The 12,885-nt window shown below is 38.1% G+C and overlaps 1 protein-coding gene across 4 annotated transcripts in view; it reads right to left on the reverse strand.

The window, feature by feature from the left end:
• The window catches only part of LOC115435550 (beta-1,3-galactosyltransferase 1-like), a 266,798-nt gene extending 257,832 nt beyond the window's left edge, over nucleotides 1-8,966 (reverse strand). For all 4 annotated transcript variants that reach the window (XM_030158054.1, XM_030158064.1, XM_030158038.1 and 1 more), the window contains exon 1: nucleotides 8,828-8,966. The gene's annotated coding sequence lies outside the window, so the exon portion shown is untranslated. The remainder of the gene's footprint in view (nucleotides 1-8,827) is intronic.
• Between the last annotated feature and the right edge of the window lie 3,919 nt (nucleotides 8,967-12,885).

The raw sequence follows: 12,885 nt of genomic DNA on the forward strand, positions 1-12,885 counted from the left end.
CTTATTAAATATGGGAGAATATCGGATTTTCAGTGGAAAAACACAAAATGCAGAGGATAATATTGTAAAAAAAAAAAATTCAGAAAGGTCAAATGTAGAGGAAAATTCATTTGGGACTAAAATAGTTCTAGGTTTAAACAGAAAAAGTCGCAAATGCTAAAATTATATTGAACCATGTTTAGCTTTGATTACAGCACGGCAATTCCTGTACATCATTTGGTTAATCTTATCTAACCCTGTACCACTTATTCACATCCCGTGCTGAATTACTTTTTTGTAAATATCATGTATTGATGATGTATAATCAGAGCCCTGTATAAATTCTCAATGCAGGGCCGTCTTAACAGTATTATGGGCCCTCGGGCAAAGCGGTGTACTGGGGCCCCTATGACAACTACTCAAAGGAAATATGCTGCCTCATTGTGCTATGAAGCTGATTTTTAAAATAAACTTCAGTCTTGAAAATGAACGTTCTCCTGTACAGTTGGTCACCATCATCCACATGAACACTCTGAGTGCAATTTCAACTTTAAGGAATATAGATTTCAAATTGTCAGAAATGATTTGTCTGGACAAATTCTATTAGAAAATTTAAAGAAAATCTGTAAAAACAAAAAACAAACAAAAAAAAAAAGATTGAAAAGTTTTAGTACAAAACAAAAAAATCTGTTAAAATTATTTCAAAAAAATTTTATACAAAAAATGTAAACATTATTGAAAACATTTTAGTTCAAAATTTAAAAAAAAAAAAATCTGTAAAATTATTTAAATATTTCAGTACAAAATAATGAAATGTTTGTAAAATTTATTGAAAAATTCTAGTACAAAATAAAAAAAAAATCTGTTTAAAAATTAATGGAAAAAAATGAGTACAAAATTTTTAAAATGTTGAAAAAATGTTGAAAAAAGTAGTAACGAACTTAAATTAGCAATTAGAGAAGTATCTATATGCCGTTGATGGGTATGCATCATATATGATACAAGGTACATTGAAGGGTTAACATACACAGATTAGCATGGAGCCCCTATGCTCGTGGGGCCCATGGGCAAGTGCCCATGCACTAAGATGGCCCTGTCTCAGCGGGGTTCCATTCTGGACATGGTGGCGGCCAATCCATGAGTGAAAATGAGGCCTCAGGTCCCTGAACCGCAATTTAACAATTTAATCAAGTTGCTGGAAAAGAGTAAAATTAGGAATGCACCGATCTATGCACCATACGCCTGTATCACTGCTGTGCTTTTGGCCGCCACCGTCCTGTTCACAGATAGGATCACATCCATCCATTCAATCGCTATGGCTGATGTTAATCTGGTGTTATATGAGCTACCTGTGTCATGATGTGACAAAAGCAATAGCGTGCAATCGCTATATGACACCACGCAGTTGTATCAGTGCACACTGAACTGTGTGTATCTGTGGTAATGTGTTACATAAACTGATACTTCACATGGGTTAGGTGGATTGAACCTATGAGTGGGGTCAGTTAATGGTTAACATGATAGCATCAAAACATGAAATCAAAGTGAATGATCACATAAAACATTTCTATTTTCACCAACCTCATTTATGCTCTGAATCACAATTAATGCATCTTATTTAGTTGAAGCAAAATGTAGTGTTGGTGGCATTTGTTTATATCAAAACCATTTGCAGTTGTAATGTAGTACATGTAAACATAATTCCTGACAGTGTTACTCTATTCTTAGTTAAAACATGATATTCTTAGTCTCATAACATAATTAAGTCATACACTATATAGACAAAAGTATTGGGACACGTTGAAATCAGGTGTTTCTTTTCTAATGGGGTCTGGGATACAAAACACTAATGACAAATGTCATTATATAGTTTTATGTAGTGATAAATATCATTACGTTGGTTGGTTAGTTTGGTTTAAATTGTTATCCTTAATTCCAACATGCATCAGAGATGGTTTTTACTTGTTTGGATGGTTTTCTCTCAACACTGACTTTGTTTTTGTTTGTTTGTTTTTTTATCCATGACTATGATTTGAAATGTTCTACCTCTAAATTTCTAAAATATTTTTCATGCTCGGACTGTAAATAATCATTTTATACCACAACTAACGATCTACTTTCTTCACATCTCACTTAGGAAGAAAAGTCTCCCATTAATCTTTAAGGAAATATTGATGGTTATAAATTATATTGACAAAAATATTGGGACATATCAAGGCTACAGCTGTAAGATGTCCTGTTCATGCTGATTTGAGATATGACTCATTTATAACTTAATTCAACTTGTCCCAATACTTTCGTCCATATAGTGTACCCCTTAGGCGATTATGTTATGAAACTAACAATATGATTCTAGAAATGGTATTTGGTTCAAAAATATTGAGATTGTAAGTATCTATAGTTTGCACATATATACAATAACAACATTTATTCTGACTGGGTTGTCTCTGTGACATGACCTGGTGATGTTACTGAAATGCGATAATAAGCAAACAGATGTTCATTCTTTATGCATGTTTGTTGATGATGTGTTAAGACAAAATCAGTCCGATCTCTTTTGTTGGATTTCAGTCTATCATCTGTGCCTGCAGAGTCACATGCAGGACTGAGAACATGCGTGGAAAAGCGCCAGCCAACAAGATTATCAAATGATCCAATAAACTTTGGCCGCCAGTCACAGACATGATCACAACGCGCTAAGCTCAACAGATGAAACACATAGGCACTTGTGTTGCTTTCCAAAGCCTTCTCCTCAGAGAGCAGCAGCGGGAGAGGGAGCCAGTGTGGAGGAACAGTATAGGTCAGAGCACATCAATGTGAAACCAGTGAACGCCCTCGGAGAAAGAAAAGAATCAGACAGAAATCCCTTGAAATTTTACAGCCGCAGCAGCACAAAATTCAAGGCCTTATAAAACATGACAGCTTTGTAACTTACAGCCTCCTCCTATCAGTAATTACAGTGTAACCAGACAGTCATAAAATCTAATGCTTTGTAAATTATGGGCTGTGTTACAGAAACCATTAAATTTGAATGAAAATAATCAACTGGACAAAGGTCTCCTCCACTGCTTTTCTTCTGCTACAATTAAATTCTTTGACTTGGCTGTCAATTAGTCAGAAAAAAAAGGTCAAGTTAATACAAATAATGCAAGACTTTACTAATCCCCAGACAGAAATTATGTTCTTTGGAAGTCACACAGCAGGGTCAGCAACAAAAGGATACACATAGACTCTTAAGAGCTCTGAATAAACCGCTGAGTTATTGAAAAACGCCACCAAATTTTGATAAATAAAGAGTAGACCTACATTACAGTCCAATTTGCCCTGCAGTATCACAATGATCTGAAAATATTTTAATTCTCTAATATCATAAAAGGGCGACATGGTGGTGCAGTGGATAGCACTCATGCCTCAAAGCAAGAAGGTCCTAGGTTCGATTCCAAAACCAGTTGGTGGGAGGGACCTTTCTGTGTGGAGTTTGCATGCTCTCCCCGTGTCTGCGTGGGTTCTCTCTGGGTACCCCGGCTTCTTCCCACCATCCAAAGACATGCACTGACGGGCTAATTGGGTAATCTAAATTACCCATAGGTGTGAATGTGAGAGTGATTGGTTGTTTGTCGATGAACTGGCGGCTTGTCCAGGGTGTACCCCGCCTTCGCCCATAAGCAGCTGGGATAGACTCCCACAACCCTAGTAAGGATACAGTAGTTTCAGATGATGAATGAATATCATAAAACATCTCTATTGTTATATTTTACATCAATTCACCATTATAACATTATATTTGCAGTAACCCAACATTTGAGTAAAGACAGGATCATTTTCATTCCTCATTGGCAACAAAAGATTACAGCAAAAGACTGATTACAGAATCTAAAGAATCATACTTGCTAGCCTCACATTTATGAAAAAGTACCCATGATGCAACATTGCAAAATATGAAATTTGCTTTGGCGCTTAAAAGTTAGGAAACTGCTGCTATTCAAAATGTGAAGCAAGTATTTATTATTCAGGCCCACACACAGAGCTTTTATGCATTTTCATTTAATAATATTTCCATGAACAATCTTGTGGTAAATTGTTTTAAGTTCCACAATTGCTTTGAGCAGAAAAGTCCCAAGGGCCATAAAAAATGTAGCTTAAAGCTTTAGTTTGTATTATTTAGTGACATCTAGTGGTAAAGCTGCAGATTGCACACCCTCGTCCACAAGTGTACCACTCATAAAGTGATTTAATAAATCTGTTAGGAAATCATACATCTAGCCCATGATGGGCTGACAAGCAAAGTCTGATGAACCAAGAAAATGGATGTATTGCCCAAACATCGGCACCAACCAAGATTTGCTGATCAGTATCGGTATTGGTATTTAAGATGTCTTTTCACTGACAGCAGATATTTATCACTTTATACACTGTAAGCCCAGATAAGTAGCGTTTACTCAAAAAATTTGAGGCAACTGATTGCACTTAAATGATTTGAGTAATGATCGACTAATCAATTGGTTTAAGTAGGTTCAACTTTAATGCTAAAAGTATTGAACTTAAACTATTAAAAAAACAGAAAACAGTAAAAGACAAATTATTTGTACTTTAAATCTGTTGTAAAATCAAACCCACTATCCAACCCTTTTTACCCAGCATTTTAGGTTACACTGACTAATTTTCTCAATTGCAGCCAGATTAATTTATCATTGATTAAACATTTTTTTTTTTTAAGATAAACAAACTCAAAGTCCTAGTCCTGACTGAAATAGTTACAAAATTGTTCAACATAATATAATGTAGCATGAGTGGAAGTTGGTTCAATCACATTTGCCAATACAGAATGTTCTTTTAGATTTGACAAAACATTGAGATTTCCATTGTTCATTAAAAGTCTTGGATGAACAGGAAGGCGATTGTTCTTCCTCTGGCTCTGACTCATGGTGCAGCTCTACAAAAATACAAAAACAAACACAAAAAGGCCAATAAACACTGCCATACACACATTAAATCCAAATTAACACTAACACCACAACCCCGCTGAACCCCTGCACAGAAAAATAACACATTTTCGACAACATGCCCAATACCCACAATGCAATGCAAAGGTTAAAAAGGTGTGGTCATGACTAAAACTTAGTGATTTAATTCCATTCAACTTAAACTTTTTCATACTTTCAACTATGTCTACAAATTAGTAGAATATACTTAACATTTTATAGTAACATCATAAAACTTAAATCATTTAAGTGCATTGTAATTAAAGCATTTTAGTAAATACAAATTCTGGGCTTACAGTGTATTAAGGTTTTGTTTTTGTTTTTTTTTTTCTTTTTAAACGCTCAAGTATTATATATCTATCGATTGCTTTGTTGGTGGTGGGGAATAAAAAGAAAAATAAAGAATTTGAAAGTAACAACATAAAAGAAAAGAAAAGAAAAGAAAAGAAAAGAAAAGAAAAGAAAAGAAAAGAAAAAGTACAGACATCTGATCCTAAAAGAGACTAAAGCAGTTGACTTAACTTCAACAACTCATCACAACAGGGATGACAGGTCACACAAGTCATTAGAGCCGGAGTTTGTTTAATCAGATTGGGGGATATTGATGCTGGTCCACATAAAAAAATAAAAAATAAAAAACAGGTAACAGTAACGTCTAACACTGGATCTCATTCATCATAAAGCAGAAGAAGAAGAGCACATCTACTCAGAGCTACTAGAGTAACTGGGGCCCATTGCTGACCTGCTACCTCTGTGGGTATAAACAGCAGCAGTTCTACTTTCTTAGGTGATTTTAAACTAATAAAAAAGCTATTATGAATATTATTTTAAGATCTCTCCTAATTCCCTGTAAACCTTGCACTAAGAACCTTTTAGTTAAACCTCACTTGAGTTATGGAACTACTTTGAGTGCATAAGAAAAATAAGAAACAGATTTGAACTGTAATTTCCCCTTTTCAGACTCTTATGTTCAGCCTTTGAAGGGCAGCCCACTCCTCAGCTCATACTGGTACCACCAGTATCCAAGTTACCAAAATCTGTGAATGATACCGAGCATCTCTTTCATTTCTTTATTCCCCTGCCTTCACTGGTTTCTGGACTCTCCAAGAGCCAGTGCCCATGCTTGGTGATGTCGTTCACATGTGGTCATACGGGCATATGAACACAGATAGCTATCTGAGTACTCCATCAACATTTGGGCGTATCTGTGATTGCGGTCATGCCCCTTTTCTTGCTGCAGAAATTGGTATCTCCTCAGCCTCTCACATAGATTCCTCCCTGTGTGATGTCTGATGTAAAAGGAGCTGATGGTAAACAACAGATGTATGAAATTAAACTAACATTCTCAAAAGCCAAAAAAACCCTCAAAACTCAACACCAACTAAAGGTCTTCATAAAGCAGCGGTTTCCAAAGAAGACTCTAACAAAACAGCACTGACATTTGACAAGCTAAGCCGTACACTAGAAGAAACACATCCCCCGAGGGTACCCAAATGCCACAACACGCTGCAACACACAACAACCCACCAAATGACAGATTCCCCCTTTAAATTGTGTTGACAAGAAAAGCAGCAGCAAAAGTGCGAGTGCATTGAAATGGGGAGCAACTTAATATGCTGGTTTGTAACGCAATTTCCTATTATGCTCTTTACAAATGCCATTCATCAATGTCAAATAAAGTTGATCTCATCTTGGAAGGCCAGGTAGCACCATAAATCCAATCCCCAAATCATTTCCAGGACAAAAATATGATGTAATTAAGAGAATGTCTTCACGCCTGAGGGCTTTCGCAGATTAATTTCAGCCTAAAAAGTCATCGATATCTTGTGCTATACTTCAGCTAAGAATGGCATCAAATTATTTAGTGTTTTAGAAGATCGATTCTGTGTCACATTGGACCAATACCCCTGTCAGTCTGGGTGCCTCCACATATAAAACCCCCATATGAGGGTTAAATGAGTTAAAACCATGCCTAGTAGATGCACACCCAGGGGTTTGCGTCCTCTCCCAGGATGTCAATAAGATGTAGTTTACAACACAGCAGATGTAAGCAACCTATTTATAGATATAAAGGCTGCGGTGAGAGTCGGATTGCCACGCGTTTGATAATGGAATGATTTACTAAGACCGCTTTTAAAAGAAGAGGCCTTTCACATGGAGAAAACTATTGATTCTCCTCACAGACTCACCAATGAGGAGATAATTCTTAGGGGGCTCTTTGCAGTGTTGCAGCAGTAACATATTGATCCACTATCATGATCATAATTATTTTGAAAAAAAGACTAAGAGATGTGATGTAATGAGAGAAAAACACTGTAAGCAATCTGCTGATCTTCACATCCAATTATTTTTCTTGGAGCTTTGGCCGCAAAAAGTGACTTTTACAAGCGTTTAATCAAACGACGCTTTCAACTCGTGTTAGCCTGTCAGAAGACAAATGGAAACTGAAGGAGGAAGTCAGGCAAGCACACCAGTCTTTGTGCCTTTTAGAAACACAAAATGAGTTCTTTTATTACCTTCAGTTCACCAAACTCGACCTCCAAAGCCATGTTCATCACTGTCATCTCAAATCATCCATGTGCACAGGGTACCCATTTTGATATGTCATTGCCTAATTGAGATAAAACCACTGTATTTCATGTCACAGGAGATGAATGGAGGACTGTTGGACATTTCTGAAATTAAATGGAACATTTTTTCCTCACTCATACAATATGAGTATCTGGTCTCGCGCCAGCACACAGGCTTAAATGAGAGAATTTGGCAGGGCTGCTGGTATTAACGACCCAGGCAGCCGTTGTAAGGTTGAAAGCCACAGTGCTCACAAAAGAGATGGGCTTGGCTCCTCCGGTATTACTCCACGGTGAGAAACATTGTGAACAAGTATTGATGTTCCGACTTGAAGGAGCAGTGTAATTCGGAAAAAAAGAGGGATCAGCTCTGGAAGGGGGGGTGTTTCAGATCTGTAGCATTCATGTTTCAAAGCAACTGTCAAAATAAATCTCTCCAAATGGATTTTTACAGGCTTAGACATACTGTTCACAGCAAGAGGAGACACTGGCCATGAATTGTTGTTATGACCCTTTGACTACAAGGTAAAAATCCCATTGAGGGACTTGCCACAGAGGGTTATATACTTGCTTTCCAATTTTACTGTCCCTTTCAGCTGCTTGGAGTCATGTTGCAGTATCTGACACAGTGATAAAGCACAGCATGGTGACACTCATCCCTTTATGCAATGAAACAGGGGGCTGAAGGATTTTACTAGTTCACGTTAAGTGACATGGATTAGCAGCCAGATAAATCACTGGACTTGATATTAGGCTATAAAGTGCAGAGCTTTATGAAATGCACAATGCTCTCATCTACTTATCTGGATTTATTCTGGCTCTGTTTCTGTCACACACACATAAATGCCAATAAGCTATACAGAGTCGAGGCTGATTCTTCTTTAAATGATGGCATGCACTTAAAACGACAGTCTATCAGTGATGAGCAAAATGCACCCAAAGTGAACCTACAAATAGTTTTAAATCCCACAATCACACACGGACAGTGAAGGGAGCGCACGTATAATAATAATAATAATAACCAAACACAAAAAAAATGTAAGTAAGAAAAAAAACTCGGTTTGGCACAAATGACCTGTAATAAACAGGGTCAAATAGCGCATCTATAAACAAAAAACGCAGATGTCGGACTTGAGGACGCACAACTCATTTGGTTCTGCCAAAAACGGCATCCATCCGGTAGCGGGAGAGAGAGAGAGAGAGAGAGAGAGAGAAAGCCAGCTCCACTCATTAGTTCCCCAGAAAACGTGGAGGCACAAAAAGCAGGCAACACTGGAAGCATGTCTGACCACATACCCTTGTTGTTGTCCGCGTCCCGTCCGCACAAGTTGTTCTCGGACGCACGGATCGTCCGCTCCACACCGCGCGGATCGCTCCTCTGCGCGGCGCCTCGGCTGCGCGGAGCGTGGCAGAGAGGAGAGGAGGAGAGGAGGAGAGGAGCTGTCCAATCAGCACCGCCTGATGGGGAGGGATTGCAGCCAATCGACCCCGGGAGCGAGGAGGATGATGCTGCTTTGTTTAAGAGAGACTGACTTTCAGTTCAACAGAACGGCCGTTTGTTATGGCTGGCTGATCTGATGGCATCTGAGCAAAAAATAAACCCACGTCCCAGTTAACTGCAGGGGAGGCATCAGCAGGATGACTGACTGCTTCTCCTCTGGATCTCCTGCTTTGATTAAAATAACACTATTAAGATTTAATGATCCCAGGAGATAAGCCACCGAGCCCCCAGACCTCCAGGAGATAGAACTTTACGAAGAGGTGAAGCTATATTTTCATCATAAACCGTCGTATCATCACCAGCTGTACTCTGTTCTTTTTATTTACTGAATGAATGTGGAATTGTTTACAGCAGGGGTGTCAAACTCATTTTAGTTCAGGGGCCACATACAGCTTAATGTGATCTAAAGTGGGCCGGACCAGTAAAATAATATAAATAATTGGACAAGAACTTTTGAGTGAAAAAAGTAAATTCTGTAATTAACCCTTTCATGCACAGTCGTCACTCCAGTGGACACTTCTTCTCCAGCTGTTCTCTTGTATATTCATGGGTTTGGTTGTTTTAGTTCCATATCAGCCAACACAGCGGACACTAATGCACCATCCCATACACTGACATTCATACAATTACTGTAACTTTGTTGTTCTTAATAAACCTCATCTGCAGTAACATGTTTGAGTGTAAATCAATTGATAGTTGGTATTAGACTGTAATTAACAGTTTTCTTAAACAGTTTTTTTTTTGCATATTATCTCCATGAAGTGAGTACTAACTAGTATTAGCATATGCTAAAATGTGAGAAGACATCAGATTAGCTGCATTAACAATGTATGGTATGTATAGTATAGTATAGTATTCACACAGCATATCATTTTCTGATATTATGTTTTAAATACATGTTTCTTTGCCTCAAAAATTAAACGCATGCTGTCCAACTGAGTAGACATTTTTGTAACTCCATAAAAAAATAGGTTCATTAAAAAAAATTTCGATCACATTGTTTTTTTCATGTCTGAAGACGAATAAAAACATTCAAGAATGAATATCTTGGCCAAGGTTCTCATAATTCATGCATCAAAGGGTTAAATTGTTTACATCTACATGTTGTACTTGAACATAACATGAACAAATATGAACCTGAAAATTCTTTAGTAAAATCAGTGCAATGTTAGCAATATTACGCCTTAGTTTATCATTTATACATGTGAATCACAACTTAGAGATCACAGTGGATCTACAAATACACAATACATTAAATAACAGGGAGAAAATTATTAAAATTCCACATACTTCTCTTAAGAAATTTTAGATATTCACATTTTTTTTGTAAAAGGTTAGACTGTAAATGTGAACATTTTTGTGTAACTGTACTGTTTTTACACTAAAAGAGACACATTTACAGTTTTCATTATTTATAGATTATGATAGTATTTTACTGGTCTGATCCACTTTAGACTGAAATGATCTAAAATTATTTGAACATCCTTGATTGTTAATATCTTCAGTGTAATTTTTACATTTCACAAATTCATCCCAGGGGCAGGATTGAAACCTTTGGTGGGCTGGATTTGGCCCCTGGGCCGCAAGTTTGACACCTGTTGTTCACAGGGATAGAACATTTTTGGGTGGCAAGAAGTCTTTTCAGAGTGGCATGGGAGGACAGAACATGTATTGTTACATCATACACTGACAAAATCCCAGCCAATAAGATCAGTGCCCAACAAAACAAAACTTTGCACCTTTTAAGAAGCAGAAGTAAATATAGCAAAACAAGAACCACCAAAAACAAGGATGTTTTGCTCAGTAAAAAAAAAAAAAGTAATGTACTGGAGTAGAATAAAACACATTCCAAATCAATATAATATATTGTTTGAGAAGTTTGTGGATATTGTGGTGGTTTGTTGTTAACCTATGTAAGGAGCCAGGGGCTCTACGGGGTCTCCCCACCTCACCTTGCCCCCTGAACAAATGGATTAAACTCTACAAAAACTCTATCTACTTTGGACTGTCAATGGAAACATTACTGGAAAAAAATGCCAATTAAAAAGCTGCCAAACAGCATTTTAGGAGAGGATGCTGAATTACTGAACCAGCAACAGTGCTTCCTTAACTTAAAGGAACTGTCAGCACAATGTAGTCCAAACACACTTTGTAAAGCTATCACTTCCACACTGACACTAAACTACAGTTTTTTGTCGGCGTAATTAACATTGTGCCACATTTTCCTTGCGACCAATTACCCTGTGTTCAAGCTGTAACCTGGAAGGAAAGAAAAAAACATCTGTCAGAAGTGACAAAAGCCACCTAATGGAAAAATCTGTAACTGCTACAACAGGCCTGCTCTATCAGTAAAAATCAATATGCCTTTCACCGAAGAGATCTTGGCTGGACGGTGTTATGTAGGTAGGCCATTCATCAAAGCGGCCAGTCACACAAAGAGGATACAGCTAAGTGTACTACCATTCTCATTTGTAAGTGCACTGACTGATTAAAAAGTCATGTATTGTGGAGTTCATGAAGCTTTATTTCAACCAGGAAACATAATAGAAATGAAAAACCTCTTTATTCAGACTCAAAAGAAACCAGACAACGATTTGTTCAAAGCCAGGAAACACAGTTTGAAATTAATGCACATATGCAGTTTGTTTTTAAACTACAGCCATGTTAAGATAGCTTCTCAAAGTCAGCAAAAATATATAGAGATGCATTCTCAAAGACAAATATCCACTTTCTGTTTACTCACTCTGCACACCGGGTGCGTTCAGTCAGCTTCAAACAATTAGATATTGAATAAAAGAGCAGAAATATACTTTGAAAACTCAGTACAAAAAACTAAAACTAAAAGTCCGAGCAGTTCATCTCCCCATGGACATGGATACGAAATGACATGTGGTCAATGCCGCTGCATTATTTTGCTGAAAAGGCTGAATTCAAGAGTTATCGCTGTCATCATCATCATCATAGTATCTGTTCCTCTTGATCTGCTCCTCCACTGTCAGGCTGTCATCATCGTCTGCCCACAGAGAAGTACCATCTCGGTGTGTGCTGTAGTTTGTGGCAAAGCTGTCATCCTTCCCCCTCGCATCTCCTGCTTTATCTCTCGGCTCCATCCCGAAATCCAAAAGGTCATCCAGCACCGACACCATAGGCGTCTCGCTAGCAGATTGACTGAAGATGTCGGATTTCAAATCAGATAGCAGGCTGGAGCTGCTAGTACTTAGACCAGCGAAAATGTCCTCGAGGAAGCTTGATGTGCTAATCTTTGGCTCAGTGGCCTCGTTTTTGAAAGAGAACGTTCCCTCGCCTGTCTCTGTAAAGAAATTTGTGTCTGAATAGCTGTCTGTGGCTTCAGTACATTTGGCACCCACTGGCACAAAAGCATCATCCCTCTGTGCCAATTGCAGCACTTCAGTTGGCATCCATTTTGATTCTTCACAGTGATCGGCTTGGAAAAAATCTCTATCTGTCAGAAAGAGTGACTGATTTCCTTTTGTCGCATCCTCATTAAGCCCTCCAAACAGGATTTCATTGTCAGCCCACGTCTGGCTGTTGTTATTGTTATTGTTGGAGTTTGCATTCAGGGCCTGGCCGCCAGTCGTTTCCTCATCTATTAACGTGACCTTTACCGCCTCCCCGTTGTTTGCGCCATCATTACTCCCTTTGTCTTTCTCCTCTTTCTCTTCACCTGCTGCATTCTCTGTCTGTCCATCATGTCCATTCACTTTCACTTCCTCCACCCTTTCAACGCTTTTCTCCTGATTCTTTTCCACCCCACTGTCTTCAACTTGTTCTTTCACCTCCACTCCAGGCTTTTCTTCAGAGTCCATCCCTGAGCCCATTTGCGCTGCAGCCT

Source organism: Sphaeramia orbicularis, chromosome 2 (genome assembly GCF_902148855.1).
Source record: "Sphaeramia orbicularis chromosome 2, fSphaOr1.1, whole genome shotgun sequence".
NCBI classification, from domain to species: Eukaryota; Metazoa; Chordata; class Actinopteri; order Kurtiformes; family Apogonidae; genus Sphaeramia; species Sphaeramia orbicularis.